Genomic DNA, 14,319 nt, shown 5'->3' with positions numbered 1-14,319 from the left:
CGGCATGCAGGCAGACAAGTGCTGGAGAAGTAGCTGAGAGTTCCAATCCTGACCTACAGACAGGAAGAGAGAATCACTGTGACTAGCTTGGGTTTTGAAACCTCCAAGTCCACCCTAGTGACACACTTCCACTAACAAGGCCACACCTATTCCAACAATCCTTTTAATAGTGCCACTTCCTGGTGACCAAGTATTCAAATCTGTGAGCCTGGGGGGCCATTCACATTCAAACCTGTCACAGTCAGGGAGCGCCTCCTTGCTGCCACGGAGCAATGACCTCACCTGCTTATGGTACCTTTAGAGTATTTACAGTTGCTCTCAAGGGAAACCTGCGCGCGCGCGCGCTTGTGTGTGTGTGTGTGTGTGTGTGTGTGTGGTGTGTTTGTGTATGTGTGCACATATGCATGTATGTGAGCGCATGTGTTTTCACATATAAATATCAGTCATTAGTACACATACGTGAAATTCACTTTGTCTTTATTGACCACAGTAATAGAATCAGAGCACCTCAGTCAGACAGGATGATCAGAGACAGTGCTAGACAAGCCCCCTCCGGGCCCACCAGCCGCTGCCTCCCTAACGGCTGCTTTGCTTCCTTCCACCCTCTCCCTCTCCATCTGCTTCACGGCAGCTCCTGGCAAGGCGCAGTGGCGGCACTCCTCCCTAGCGCCCTCTCCTCTGCTGGTTCCCAGCTCCCAACCACTTCTCATCCTTCCAGCTGCCACCTCTGCTGTCCAGGACTGTAGACGTGTGATTCCAGTACCGAAGTAGTGCTCTCTAAACCTGAGTCATACACGGTACTCTTAACAGAGGAAACCAGAGCTCTGGATTTGATGTAATTTTGCCTATCATGTTAAACACAAACATTATTTTATATAAACACATAGAACATCAGCCCCACATAAAATCATGCAAGCTGTGCCCTTCAACAGCTCCTATGTAACCCAAACCCCAGTAAGTATAGAAATGAACAACCAAGGCCCCCCAAAACAGCCCAGCCTCGTCAGCACCTTCATGAGAGCTATTCCGCTGTTTTCCGAAGCTAAGCTCTGTGAAGATGCCACCCTGAAAGGATGATGTCCATCTTTACTGGGACTTCACAAGAGAATGACATCTGCTGGTTTTTCTAAGTGAAGTAGCCTTGCTCCGTTCTTTAGAATCAACTGAATTAAAGAAGTGGGGGGTCTGGATGCGGTATCTAGGCTGATCTTGAACTAGGATCACACAATCCTTTTGCCTCAGACTCCCCAGTATCTGGGAGAACCTGAATCCCTTAGTACTTTTCAAAGATGAGTACTACGTGGTCCTGAAACCTCCGGAAGTAGTTTGCGAGATGTTTTTACTCGTGATGTGAACATGTTCGCACTGGTTTTTAAGATCTTCCTCTGAATAAAACTGAAATTGTCACAGAGGCTGTGTGGCCTTCTCAGAGTGTTTGTAGACCCCCATCTGTACACTTGTGTATTTTTCTGGCTTTCCCCGTGGGAACGGCTTTGGCTGCTTTCTGCTGTCCTTGTTACTCTCGACGACACCCCAGGGAGCCGAGGTCCCTTGTGGAGCACAGGTCTGTTTTTGTTTTGCATTTCCTGGGTGGGGCTGGGCCTACACACCCTGCCCAAGTGAACCCCCAAAACAAAGGGCCAACTCAAGGGTGGCTCCTGGTAGAGCAAGCAGCTTGTCTGTGACTATCTCCTTGTAGCTTGGGGGTGATAAGGGAGGGGCCCCAACTCCTCAGCTGTTCCTGGTTGCTCGCAGTGACTCCACCTGAGAAAAAAAAATAGCAGTTCAGCCCTTGAAAGAAACTAGCAACTCAAAGGACTGGCATAGCAACCGAAGATGTAGTCAACAAAAGCACCTGCTTTGGGATTGTGACAGGAAATAGGATTTCAGAAATGCCACAAGAGTCTGGTGAAGTATCAGGCCCTATACTTCCTCTGAGTCTCAGTTCCAAACTGACTCCTGGGCCACCGGTGGGAGCCAAGGCCGATGCCTCTGGGCAAGGGTCCAGGAGCTGCTTAAAGACTCCATACGCCTGGGTTCAATTCTCACCGGTAAAGACCAGTCACGGAGGAGAAAGGCACATGAGTGATAGGTTTCTGAACCCGGATAAAGGTTTCTTCACCGACGCAGTAGGCAAGATCAAGCCCAGCTAAAAAGTAAAAGACAGGTTTATTTGGGGGTCTAATGTAGAGGGCTTAAACACCCTGTAGGCGCAGGCAATGGCACGTCCTCCACAGGCTGCGTTTGTGCCCAATTACAACGCTTTTAGGTGGGGGTTGTGGAGCTGGCCGCTTCAGAAGAACCTCGGCTTGGCAGTTTTTCTGAGAGGGCGGGGTTTGGAGAGGCAGGAATGGGGCTTTCACAGCTGGGAGTTCCAGCTGAATAACAAGACCTCCCAGAACCCTGAACCCAGCAGCCTTCTTTGTAACTGTCCATCGTTTATGGCGTTATCGACTCGATAAAACACATCTCTTTAGGGGCCCCTACGTGGTTTTTAGGGGAAAGAGAGGGGTGCAGTGTTCAGTAGGCAGCAGAGGCATGCCGAATAATGATCTTTGAGGTCATGGAAGGAAGATTAATCCATCTGTGAGGACTAGTGTTTCACTGCAGGGCTGAGAAAATCCTGCACCCCTGGAGTTCTATATTGTCCCGTGGGTGTTCGCTTCTGGGGAGGAGGGCACTGTATGTACATGGTTGGGTAAGCAAACTTCAACTTAAATGTCCCCACGAAGAGGATTTCACGATTTCATTATTTACTTTTAAATAAGCCAACTCTCTTAGCAAGGCCCTGGTGGCTCACACTTTTAATCCCAGCACTCAAGAGGCAGAGGCAGGTGGATCTTTCAATCTGAGGTCAGACTGGTCCTACATAGAGAATTACAGGATAGCCAAGGCTCAGAAAGTAACCCTGTCTCAAAAAGACCAAAACCAACCAAACAAAAAAGTAATATAACACCAAACAAATAAAGCGGTGTTGAAGCTGGGCTTGAACTAAAGAGAACACTGCTACAGTGCCCGGGCTCCAAATGATAGGCAATAAAACAGTGGTTCCTCAGTCAGCCGTGAAGGTGGGGACTTGTTCAAAAAGCTGGACTAATTCAAGACCATTGAAATATGATTCCATACCTGCTAAATGTGAAAAAATGTTGTCAGAATAAAATTGAGGTCACTTACGGCATCCCTAACCAAAGCATGGGTTAATAAGGTGCCATGAGAGATGGACAAGGTGTTGAAAACGGGTTCATCTCTGTCTCAAGCTTCTAACTGAAGGACCCCATCCAACGCGGTAGGCCTCTGGCTTCAGGTGACTTGGAGTCAGCAGGAGACTCGTTCACTTGCTGACCGCTGGGCGGGATGATGTGAGCATTTACTCTTTTAAAAATAGTTCTGGCCTACAAGAGCTAGTTCCAGGACAGGCACCAAAGCCACAGAGAAACCCTGTCTCGAAAAACCAAAAAAAAAAAAAAAAAAAAAAAAAAAAAAAAAAAATAGTTCTTAAGAGATGCTTTAGCTCTCTGGAAACGATCACAGTCTGAAGGACAGCAACAGAAGCAGGCAGAGAGGTTGGATAGTCACTGGCTGGAAGGAAAAGACCAGGGTTCAGCCTCAAGTTCCTGTCAGAGGCAGACTCCTTGGCCTTGCATGTGGCCATGACACCGTCTGTAGTAGGAAGGGCAGGGTTAGCATAGGAACACCATGAATGAGTCTGAGCAGGGTTGCTGGGAGCAGTGATGAGAAGCCCACTGACTGGCCTGAGAACCACTGCACTTTGTGACCCGGAGACACTTGAGTGTATCCTCTATGTGTCCCCTCAACGTTTCTGAGTTTATTTTCCTTTTACCTTCACAGTGCTAAGGTACTGGACCCATGGACTTGAACATGCTAAGCTAGCATCCTATCACTGAATAGTATCTTCAGCCCTGTTTATTTATTGTTTGGGGTTTTGACACAGTCTCACTTTGTAGCTGACTGGCCTAGGATTCATCCTGCTGTTCTTTCTTTCTCTCTCTCTCTCTCTCTCTCTCTCTCTCTCTCTCTCTCTCTCTCTCTCTTTCTTTCGCAGGGCACAGATTTATTTTGAGCCACTCAGTCTTGAGATAATATGCAACATAAAAGCAAAACTACAAAAACCATATTACCTCGGATCCTGTGTGGCCCTCTGAGAAGGTCTTGGGACTGAAAGGCTCCATGCTGGCCTGCAAATGTGGAGGAACTGGGGGTTTGTGTGAGCGAACGTGTGGTAAAAGGATGGTGGGGGATCTCTGCCATCACTGTGGGGCAGGCTACCCCACTGTTTGTCATGGCTTCAATCAGCCACCCTATTCCAAGGTCAGGAGACAGGCTGAGCCAGAAGGCAGTTTGGATAAGCACACGGGTGGGCAGAAGTCACGTGTTCCATCTCTGCCCAGCACCACCTTCGAGAGGAGGCTCTTGAGAACCAGAGCCTCATAGCACACGGGATGTAGGCATGGTGGAAGGATGCTCAGCACAGACTGGTCAGCATCATGTGGTCCACGTGCACCCATGCTCACCCAGGGTACTTCTGCAAGTGCTCCAGTCTAGGAAATATGGAAGCCTTTGCTCATTGCTATGTATGGGGCCCGAGTATTGTCATTAGAGTTTATCATGGAGCTTCCTGCAAAAGGCCAGGAGAACCATGTGGGAATAACAAACTGTAGATGGCCCACCCTCCCCCATGATCAGTGGGCTTGCTCAGCTCCTCTGCTCTGTGAGACAGTGTGCCGCAGTTGGATTTTATCGTCAGGACTGTCAACTCTCCAGTAATGACACAGAGACTTATTAATTATGGAAGCTCGGCTGATAGTCTAGGTTTGTTCCTAACTAGTTCTTATAACTTAAATTAACCCATGTCTTTTTTTTCCTTTTGGCCGTTGATTGATTTGTTTTTTTTATTTGCACATTTATTTGTACATTTATTTTGAATATTTTTCTTTCTTTTTTAATTGATTTTATCAAATATACATTTTTCTCTGCTCCCTTCCCTGCCTCTCCCCTACCCTTCCACCCTCTCCCCTGGTCCCCATACCCACAATTTACTCAGGAGATCTTGCCTTTTTCTGCTTCCCATGTAGATTAGATACATGTATGTCTCTCTTAGGGTCCTCATTGTTGTCTAGGTTCTCTGGGATTGTGAATTGTAGGCTGGTTTTCTTTGCTTTATGTCTAAAACCCACTTATGAGTGAGTACATGTGATATTTGTCTTTCTGCGTCTGGGTTACCTCACTCAATATGATGTTTTCTAGATCCATCCATTTACCTAAAAAAATCCAAGATGTCGTTTTTTTTTCCTGCTGTGTAGTACTCCATTGTGTAAATGAACCACATTTCCTTATCCATTCTTCAGTCGAGGGGCATTTAGGTTGTTCCCATGTTCTGGCTATGACAGACAATGCTGCTATGAACGTAGTTGAGCACATGTCCCTGTGTCATGATTGAGCATCCTTTGAATATATACCCAAGAGTGGTATTGCTGGGTCTTGAAGAAGGTTGTTTCCTAATTTTCTGAGAAACTGCCATACTGATATCCAAAGGGGCTGTACCAGCTTGCACTCCCACCAGCAATGCAGGAGTGTTCCCTTTTCCCCACAACCTCTCCAGCATAAGTTGTCATCAGTGTTTTTGATCTTGGCCATTCTTACAGGTGTAAGATGAAATTAGAATCTCAGAGTTGTTTTGATTTGCATTTCTCTGATGGCTAAGGATGTTGAGCATTTCCTTAAGTGTCTTTCAGCCATTTTAGATTCCTCTGTTGAGAATTCTCTGTTTAGGTCTGTACTCCATTTTTTTTTTTTTGTTTTGTTTTGTTTTTCGAGACAGGGTTTCCCTGTAGTTTCTAGAGCCTGTCCTGGAACTAGCTCTTGTAGACCAGGCTGGCCTCGAACTCAGAGATCCGCCTGCCTCTGCCTCCCGAGTGCTGGGATTAAAGGCGTGTGCCACCACCGTCCGGCTTTGTACTCCATTTTAAAAATTGAATTATTTGTTCCTTTGATGACCAATTTATTAATTTCTTTGTATATTTTGGAGATCTGCCCTCTGTCCGATGTGGGGCTGGTGAAGATCTTTTCCCATTCTGTAGGCTGCCGTTTTGTCTTGTTGACCGTGTCCTTTGCTTTAATGGAAGCTTTTCAGTTTCAGGAGGTCCCATTTATTAATCATTTCTCTCAGTGTCTGTGTTTCTGTAACCCATGTCTTTTAATCTACATTCTTTTATGTGGCTTTGTACAGCTCCCTTTACTCCATATACCCCATGCTGCTTTCTCTCCATCTGGCTGGCAACTCCACCTTCATCCCAGCACTCTCTCTGCCCTGAAAAATCCTGCCTAACTACTGGCCATTTAGCTTGTCAATAAGCCAATCACAGTGATATATCTTCACACAGTGTATGGTGCATGGTCATGAACCTGGGGGCAAATGTGTAAAATAGCCGGGCCCATTGTACACACCCTCACACCCTTATGATGTGCTGATTCAGTGTGACCACACTGCAGAAAACCCCTGTAGGTTGCTCCACTGCAAGTTAAACTGGGGGGCATCTGGTGAGTGAATTGGTCTTAACATAGTTATCCATCCCTCCAACACATACCACTAATGAATAAACACATACAAATGCAGGCTTACCTGCGGTTCTTCATCTAGAAGGACACATCTCTGGTGGTTTCCGTGGACACCAAGCTGCTGGGAAGATGAATCAGAAAGTTACCCGGGTGTGGTGGTGCACACCTTTAATCCCAGCACCCGGGAAGCAGAGGCAGGCGGATCTTTGGGAGTTTGAGGCCAGCCTGGGCTATATAAACAAGCTACAGGACTGCAAGCTACAGGAGAGCCAGGACCACATGGAGAGAAAAAAAGAAAATAAAGGAAAAAGAAAAAGGAATTTGAAGTTGGACGCTGATGGACCTCTGCTCTGCGTTGAGCAAGTTACCTTAGTCTTTGAGCCTCAGGTTTCTTTCCCACCTATAAAGTGGTGGTAATATCTCACTCCTTCGGGGCAACTGCATGAGTCGTGGATGAGTGTCTCTTTTCTAGAACTAGAAGAATAGGCGTAGCTCAGACGTCCACAGTTTGGGGGTTCTAGAATATTTCCATAGACCTTCTTAGCTGTGTGTCATTCACTTGAAAATCTGAAACCTAAACACTTCAAAACCCGAAACTTGCAGCGCGTCATGGTTCAAATACCCCAAACATTGCAGCAATGTGGAACAATCTGGCCTCTCAGCCTCCTTGTGGTTGAGGAAGGATCCTCACAAGCTTGTGTGGAGAGGAGGAGGGGTGGGTGCTGCAGCCAGGAGCAGGCAGGAGATGGCATCTGGCTCCTAGTCAGCTGACCCACAGGGGCCTGCATCAGGGCCTCTGTTCTCGTGAGGGCTGATGGTTTCCCAGAGTACCTCAAATGCAGTGGCTGCAAAAATGGCACAGTGGGCAGCCACTGTCTCCCAGACAGTGCCAGGGCACAGCAGGTAGCATTAGCCAGTCAATATCTTCCACCACCCTGTCTGGGGCACCCGGTAGTGTGTGTGTGTTTTCTTTTCCTTCTCGGTTTCCCCTCCTTTTCTGTCACTAAAATTTTACTCTCGAAGCACAGCTCCTGATAGAAGACACTAGAACTATGGCCCGAGGTCCAAACCTGGCCAGTGCCTGTTCAAGTGTGGCCTTACAACCTAAGTAAGTTCCGGCCTTCATGACAGTGCTAAGTTTGCACTTAGAAGTCGCTGGCAACCCTCAGGAATTTGTGAGCTACAGACATCTCACTAACGTCACACGCTAGTGTCACTTGCCTGCCGTGCAGTCTGCAGACGCTTTTGTGTCACACGGTCTATTTGTGCTTCCCTCCTTTGTGAGAAAAATATCTGCTTGTCCCTGAGTTCCAGATACCCCGCCTTTTGGTGGCATCTGTATTTTAATTCCCACTCAGGCCTCCAGCAACAGAGACCAAGGCTCCCCTCTGAGCTTTCTCGGAGGGTCAAAGCTTCCTGGGGCTCTCCTTTGAGGAGAGCACACAGGGTCACAGGGTCCCAGCTTCTAACTTCAGCTCCAGCTAACAATGGACTCTAAGCAAGTGCCGCTGAAGATCTGCACTCCTGATTTCACAAAGGAAGACTAGGAAACACTGAGACAGAAAGGGCCGCTCTGACCTGAAGCTTGGCCTATTCTACCGCATTCTGCTAAAGGTCTGGCTCCTCCCTCCAGTTTTCAGTTTGACAAATTGGAGACCTTTGCATTTGTGCAAGAGAAGTAGGAAGCGATTCTAAGGCTTTTTCACCTGCTGAGTTACGATGCTGGTTGTTTCCTCTTACTCCAGTAAAGCTAGGCATGGCTCTGCGTCACCTCAGCTAGCTGCTGCCCTTCCCCTGGTTATGACAGACACAGCACCTACACACTGTCTAAACCATCCTTGTAAATAAAGGCTCTGTGTTCCCCGTGCTGGTCCCCTTGAAAGTCTCAGGAGGGAGAATGTCAGTCACAAATGACAATGATCCACTTTCTTTACTAACAATCAGGAACTCTAGTGATCAGGGGCCATTTCTAGAAACTACCATGTCTTTAACTTTGTGAGGGTTGCTTGTTTTTACAGCCGTCACAGCTTCTAGAAACCACAGCTTCCAGTGGCACCCAGTGCCCACAAGTCACCTGAGAAGACCAGGGCCCCGGGAAAGACAACAATTCCATATTATCTGGACAGCAAAGCGAGCGGCAGTGTGAATGGCAACAGCACCCCGCAGCCGTTCCAAAGCATGTAGCAAGCGGCTTTAGAAATGGCACTTTGTTCTGTTTCTGCTTTACGCACAGAGCACGCCTGCCCCTAAAAACACAAATCCACATCTGAGCCCACGCCGTAGCTGTTGCAACAAATTGCATCACTTAGAGTGTTTTCATCGTTTATAATGACCTATATTGGCTATGCAAACTGGCCGCCTGTGTCCGTTCAGAACCCTCTCCTGCTCCGTCCCCTCACTCCGGGCCAGCATTCCACAGCTGCCCAGCAGGTTGGGATTCAATATCCATCAGCAGGATGCATGGAAGACTTTTTCCTCAGGAGAGCTGGGTAGACGGTGAGGACCGTGTAGCTGAAGACGGAGTCGTGTGTTGTTCTTTCACGTGACTGGATGGCAAGGAGAGGCCTGGATGAGGTAAGGTGGCTGGTGAAGGACTTTCCTGAGGGTACTGTGCCGAGAGCGGTCGGCCAGCTACCATCCCCCGGTCCCACCTGCCTGTTCAAGCAGTATTCCACTGGTAAGTATTTGGAAATCTTGGTAGTGGGTCTCTCCACCAATGCAATGAGACAGATCAGGCCCGAACTAAAAGTCCAGGTCTAATGAACAAAGTGATGGGGAAGTGGGGAAGGGGGATAGAGGGTGACCCAGGGGAGGAGCCACTGCTTGATGGGTTTTCTGAGGGCCTGAGCTGGAGATCCCCAACCATCTGGTTGGCCCTGATGAGGGTTGCAGGTGAGACCAGCTAGTACCCCATCACTGCCAGAATTTCCAGCCCAGGCCAGAAAATGCATTTGGCTAAACCGTTCTCATTATTGGTCCTTGCAGCTAAGTGACTGGACTCATGGCTGAGGATCACCTTTTCCCCTGCTTCCTCTACCTGGTTACTCTCCAGATTTAATATGTTTCCATTCCCTCCTCTGAAAAGGCCTGCAGTTCGACCCTGAAAAAGCAAGGCTTAGACTGGCTCCCTGCATGAGACTAACAGAGTCCCTGAGCTGTTTGGAAGCCGATGACCTCCTCCCAGGTCTGAGTTGTTCAGAGCCTGTTTCCTCCTTAGGCCGGTTAGTCAGAATGTGTGTCCTCTGACTAAACCCCTTGGAGAGCCTTGAGGGTGACCAAGCATAGGGTGTCTCCTAGTGGCGCTGCTGTGGGACCAAGACCACCCTAAGAGACAACCCCCATTATTCCTGTTTTGATCCTGCTAAGGGGACTGTGCAGAGTGTTCCAGATAAGACAGTGTATGGAGCCACAGCACATAGGAGGGGCTCAGGGATGGAGGATAACAGGGACGAACATCCTGGAGTCTGGTTATAATGAACGACACAGAACAGACGGTATTTTCTGAGTTAGTTCACATCCAACGGGCTTTGTTGAACTGTATTTAATATAAGCTGTGGTCTTGGAATTAAATGCTGAAATGTTCTAAAAGAAAAAAAACAATAAGGCAGTTCTGAGGGTGACTCTGGCCTCGGCTTCGTACTTAACTGTTCTAGATTTGGGGGTCTCAGTTCTAGAAACGTCTCAGTCTTCTCCCTACCTCATCTTTAAAGTGCGGTGACTGCTCTCATGGATTGGCAGGACAGTCCCTGTTAATACCACCCAGTGTAGAATGAAAGGCTAAGACACAGAACCTTCACCCCCAGGAGCACCAGGCCTGAGAACTGAGTTGGAGAAGGGTCCCCCCCCCCCACCACCACCACCACGGCTGTAGGCCTTACCAGCTCCTGCTGATGACTGGCAGGGTCTCCATTTGTGCTGCCTCCCGGTCCTTTTGTACTTGTTTCTAGAAGCAACTGGCCCTGGGGCTAAAAGAACCTGATCTATTGATTCCCACACTGGGCAGCCGGAGCCCTAGACAAACAACTGTCATTCCCGTGAAGCTGGCCAGTGTCCTCCCATGACCCAGCAGCTAGAGGAAACCGTAGGAGGGCTTTTTGAGAGCCTGTCTCAGTCAAAGAGTAGTAACGCTGGAGGGGTGGGAACATCTTCTCTGGGATTGCTTTACTCTCGAAAGGGTGTGTGGGGAGTCAAGCAGTTAGAGGCAGTTTTCATATTTAAAAAACGTTCTGAAAATAGTTCTTAGTGACTGAAGAGCACATACCTCCTGAGCCTTTTCAGGCTCTTGGCTGAAAGCGGGCTGGGAGAGGTGAACCGCCTTTCCCACAATGCAGCGGAGCTCTGGTTGAGCCCTCTGAAGACAGAAGCCAATCAGTCTCAAGTGTTCCCAGGTGACTCCAGGGCTCAGGGATATTGGGCAACACGTCTCAGGGGAGGGTTTGCTGTTGTAAGTCGAGGCTGAGCACACTCCCTCAGCTTTGGGTCTTTCCCGGTAAGATCTATTGAGTTCCTCAAGATCGGAATGACAGAGGCAAAGGCCCTGGGGAGCGCTGCCGGATCACTCCTCCGTTAAGCGTTAAGCTCGAAGCCCTAGGGAGTAAGCCCACAGGGTTTAGTTAGGTCCAGTCTTGGCACTATTCAGACTCTCATTCAGGGGTCTCTTTCCATCTTTTGACAAAAAAGAACAAACTAAGGATGTCAGAGTAAGTCACTGAGGAAGGACTTGCCTGAGAGGAATCTTAAAGCCCCACGTGACAACAAACACTCCCAGGACTTACTGAGCCCAAGAGGTGGTGGCTCTTACCGGGAAAGGGCCAAAGGGAAAACCCGGGAGAGAACGAAGACTTCCTGGAGAAGGGGAGGTGTCCCACATTTTTAAATAAAATCTTGTGATCTAAGGAAAATAGATTCATGGGAATAAATTCACACATAAAACATTTAGTGGTGTGCCTAATTCTTGTTTGTTCTGTAAGCAATGCATCGCCTTTTACCAAACAGATTAGGGGACTCGGTGCTGCTGGGATGGAATCTTCCAGATGGTGCTCGTCTGTGACTGTAAGGCATGTCCCCTGATCCCGGCACCATGGCCAGGCATCCCAGCAGCGAAGCTGCTCTTGGGCATCTGGGACTGGTGAGAGACAGATGGTAAAGCAGACTTCAGGCTCAGGTTTACTGACTTGCAGCTTGTATGGAAGGCAAGCTGCCCAGGGCAGGCAGCAGTGTGGAAGCCTGTGAAGGCTACACGCATCAGAATCGCACAGGTAGGGACCCAAACTCCCATACTGTGTGGCAGTAGGAAAGCTCACGATTTTGAGCCTTCTCTTCTGTCAGAGGGTACTACTTCCCTTCCAGAGGCTGATTAGGTGTGGCTGCATATGAAACATTTAGTGGCATGCTTAATTCAAATACTTAGAGTGGCAGGTATTTTAGCTCACGGGAAACCTCTTCCCTAGCTTGCCCTGGTACCTAGGACTTGTTCAGGGCAACAGGTCAAGTGGGGTTTCCATTTTCCATTTGATTCAAGCAGAGGTTAGTAAAAAGGACACATTTATCCTCCAGGGTGGAGCTGGCAATGTCAGAAGTCAAGAGTGTCAATGTACTACTGACACCTAGTGGGTAGATGGCAGGAAACACTGGTAACCCCTACACAGTACAGGAGAGTTCCTGCTCACTCCCTCCCTGACAAAGTAGCCAGCCACGAACAGAAGAGCAGTAATGATAAAGCTGAAACCTGGACCTAACGAGAGAATTCGGGCTTTGACCAGCGTAGGAAGTAGAAGCAAACAGCCTCATAAGTGTGGGCTCTGGCAGCATCTGAAGACGCCATCAGCAGCCAAAGGCCTTTCAGGATAATCCGTGGAAATTCAAGGGCACATGAAAGGCAGGAGACTCAAGACTGACTCCTCAGTGGATGGACTGAGTAGGCTTTGGGCCACATGATGCTCTAGTTTGGCTATAAAATGTCCCTGAAGGTTTAGATATAAAATGTCCCTACAGGTTTATGTATTGAAGGCTTGGTCTCCCTCTAGTTGTACTACTGAGGCAAACAGACATGCGGACACTAACTTCACCAGCGGATAAACCATTAATTGGTGAGTTCATGGCTGAAAGAGCTGTTAAAGGTGAGGCACGGAGCGGGGAGGGGGGGAGCATTTGGAGTGTGCCTTTGAAAGAGTACCATTTTGCAGTTCCTTTATCTCTATTTCCTGTCTACTAATGAGGGGTCCCTCACCGCATGCCATCTGCCAATGATATTCTGTTCAACTCAGGGTCCTAACAGAATCCAGCGATGGCGATCTCTGGCCCTGAATCGAACACATCTTTCTTCCTACGTCACCTCAGGTAGTTTTAGAACATAATTTTATGTGTCTGGGTGTTTTGCCTGCATGTGTGTCTACAGCCATGCTGTGTGCCTGTTGCTCTTGGAGGCCAGAGAGAGCATCACAGCTTCTGGAAATAGAATACAGGATGTCGTGAGCCCTAGTACCTAGATGTGGGTACTGTGAATTAAACTCGGACTCTGGAAGAACAGCCAGTGCTCTTAACCAATACATCATCTCTTCAGCCCCTACTGCAGGAACTTTGTCACCGAAACCAAAACTACGTTAACACAGATGTGAAGAACAATGGAAACGGGAGGAGGAAATCGGGAACAGTATGGACCGAAATGCGCTGTCAGCGGGAGCCCACTCCTCACATGAGAATTCCTCTCTGGGATGAGGAAAGCACGAAGTAGAAGCTGGTACAGCGCTGGAAGAAGACAACAAAGTTGTCTGCCTAGGCCACAATTTGCTCATGTAAGATGAAGTAAAAAAAAAACACATTCCACCAGGTTTGGCTGATTCTGACATTTTACTTTATTATTATTTTTTAAATATTTATTTATTTATTTATTTATTTATTTATTTATTTATTTATTATGTATACAATACTCTGTGTGTATTTCTGCAGGCCAGAAGAGGGCACCAGACCCCATTACAGATGGTTGTGAGCCACCCTGTGGTTGCTGGGAATTGAACTCAGGACCTTTGCAAGAGCAGGCAATGCTCTTAACCTCTGAGCCATCTCTCCAGCCCCCTGACATTTCACTTTAATAACTAGTGAGTTAACATATTAACTCTGAAACAAGATTTGGTCCCTCAATATAGGCCAAACCCTTCGTGGTCATTAATGTCTTAAGACTACAAATTAACTGTATCGTATTGAAGTATGTTGCCAATCTTTTGATTGATGTTTCTAGGAATTAAGAAAGTTAAGAATTAAAATGAGAAATACTTAGTTTAGCGATAAAGGAGACATTGTCAATGGAATCTTTTGAAAATGCACTTTGACTTCAGGGATTTTAATTTTTTCAGATTTAATTTTTTACTTTAAGCCAGTTACTTAAATTTGTAACACAGCTTCATTCTCTGTAAAATGGAGATAACAGCACCTAAACTCTTAGGACCACGGTTGATTAAAAAAGATTATGCACAGGAGGCTCACTGTGTTATGGTGGACACATGGCTAGAAGCCGTTCCTGAAACTCAAGCTTTTCCTTTACTCTATTGTTCCTTGGGACAGAACCGTGCTGCTTTTCACAAAGAACCAGAACCAGGAGGTAGCTAGGTGGGAGACCAAATTAGCTACTTCTCAGCAGCTCTGGGATTCTTTTGTGCTTCACATAGTACCTATAGGTATTTGAATTCACAGATGAACAAAACAATACCCAAAGTAGAGAGTCAGCAAGATAGGGAAGTAGATACC

The sequence above is a fragment of the Arvicola amphibius genome, chromosome 5, assembly GCF_903992535.2.
Source record: "Arvicola amphibius chromosome 5, mArvAmp1.2, whole genome shotgun sequence".
Lineage (NCBI taxonomy): Eukaryota > Metazoa > Chordata > Mammalia > Rodentia > Cricetidae > Arvicola > Arvicola amphibius.
This window is presented reverse-complemented; position numbering follows the sequence as displayed.